At 52.9% G+C, this 1,818-nt stretch overlaps 1 long non-coding RNA gene across 1 annotated transcript in view; it reads right to left on the reverse strand.

Annotated features, from left to right (window-relative positions):
• The window catches only part of LOC114073077, a 7,017-nt gene extending 6,091 nt beyond the window's left edge, over nucleotides 1-926 (reverse strand). The window contains exons 1-2 of the long non-coding RNA XR_003574280.1: nucleotides 829-926; nucleotides 572-574 (exon numbers count right to left, since the gene is read on the reverse strand). This is a non-coding gene — a long non-coding RNA (uncharacterized LOC114073077). The remainder of the gene's footprint in view (nucleotides 1-571; nucleotides 575-828) is intronic.
• Nucleotides 927-1,818: the final 892 nt, after the last annotated feature.

Below are 1,818 nucleotides of genomic sequence, written 5' to 3' on the forward strand. Positions count from 1 at the left end.
AATGACCAGCTCAGCAGTCCATGTTTGCCCTGCATGGACAAGACATGCCCGTGTGTCACGGCTTGGGGGTGGGGCTGGAAGGCTTGGACAAAGTTTCTGGGAGAAGCCTCTCCTTGAGCTACGAGGGGCAGAAAGGACCCCCTTGCTTTCTAAATTCCTGCTCAGAGAGGAGACTCTCCCCAACACTTGTAAAGGCCAGAGCCATCCCAGAGGTTTCTGGGCCTTGGCAAAGGCAGACATGGAACCAGTCTGCAAACAGGGCAGCAAGGAGGCTTGGCAGAGTTCCAGACTGCTCAGGCTCAGCAGAGAAGGGCACATGGCAAGTCCTCCTGCAGCCATTGCCAGGCATGGGAAGGACAAGGCAGGGATTGCAGAACCCCTGTGGGAGGGAGAAGAAGGGCATGTTGTGTGCCCAGACTTCATCAAGGCCTGTGACATGGTCTCCTGTGGTCTCCTTATGGCCAGATTGGTGAGAGCTGGAGTGAAAAGGTGGAAGGTGTGGTGGGTGGGAAGCTGGCTGAATGAAGAGTGTCAAATAAAATCCATGGTACAAAGTCCTCTTGGCAGCAACTTCCTGGGGAAATGCCTCAGTGACCAGCCCTTGAACACCACTTCAGAACATCTTTATTATGTGTCTGTACATTGGAACATAAAGGTGTTTTCAGGTCCTTTATGGATGATGCCAAATTTCAGGGAGCCCTTGAGCAAACTGTCCTGGATTAAAGACACATCTTGGGGAGGGAACTCCAACAAAATGAACTCACTCTCCTTTTATTCCCCACCAATACATGCAGACAAAATACAAGGAGATACCAGTGAAAAAAATACCAGTTCACTGACAAGAAATACAGCAGCAAAACCAGCAATACCAACAGAACAGTTCAAAGCAATAGCAGAGAGAAATTGCCTCCTCTCCCCCCCTGCCCCAACTCTCTTTTGTAAAACAGATCAAACCACGGATCAACACGTGCCTCCCTTCCCCCTTTTCCCCTGAATGAACAAAGAACAAAAACCAAACTCCCAGGAAAGAGGGGGCAAAGCAAACTGTGGGAAACTCTCTGGGCTGAGCTCAGTTGTGCTGCCCAAGAACACGCTGACTCCAGAGGGGTCCAAGCGGGGCAGAGCCGGCGACTCCGGTCCGTGCGGTGGGAGGGGGGGAGGCAGCGGCTCTGCTTGATTCCATGGAGTGCTGGGCAGGCACAAGGGGCTCCAGGAGACTCTTCAGTGTCACTGTGGCCCCTTAGTTCCAGGAGATTGGACAGTGTCCCTGCATTCCTTTGGTTCCAGGAGGCCCAGCAGTGTCACACTGCCACTCGATTCCCTGACCTTACAAAGAATCAGAGGGACCCCTTGACTGAAGGCCAACTGCACATGGGGCTGCCTTAGGGGCACTGTGGGCACCCAGACAGGGGAGTTGTCACCTCCCTGGACTCAGCCCCGGTGCCACCACATCTGGATTGCTCTGTGTGGGTATGGGGCTCCCATTTTGAAGGAATAAGGAAGAAGTGGAGAAGATCTAGAGGTGATCTGACAGGATGGAGCTTTTCTCCATATTGTAAATAGAATGAAATCTCCACAAAGTGCAGCATGGAAGTTTCAGACTGAAGGTGAGGAAGAAGAAATGACACTAAACAGGGACCCTTGTAGTGCAAGAAGTCAGCAAGAGAGTATCAGGATCATCCCATGGCTTTGTGATCCAGGGAACAACCAGAGCTGGGGGACAGCAGAGCCATCAGGGAGGGCCCAGAAATGCTGCTGGCAGGGGGGTGGCAAAGCAGGAGGGGTGTGTGCAGCCTGCAAGGCCAGAGGAGCAGCAGG

The sequence above is a fragment of the Empidonax traillii genome, unplaced genomic scaffold (genome assembly GCF_003031625.1).
Source record: "Empidonax traillii isolate 1590-97213 ecotype Southwest subspecies unplaced genomic scaffold, ASM303162v1 scaffold5225:size8745, whole genome shotgun sequence".
NCBI lineage: Eukaryota > Metazoa > Chordata > Aves > Passeriformes > Tyrannidae > Empidonax > Empidonax traillii.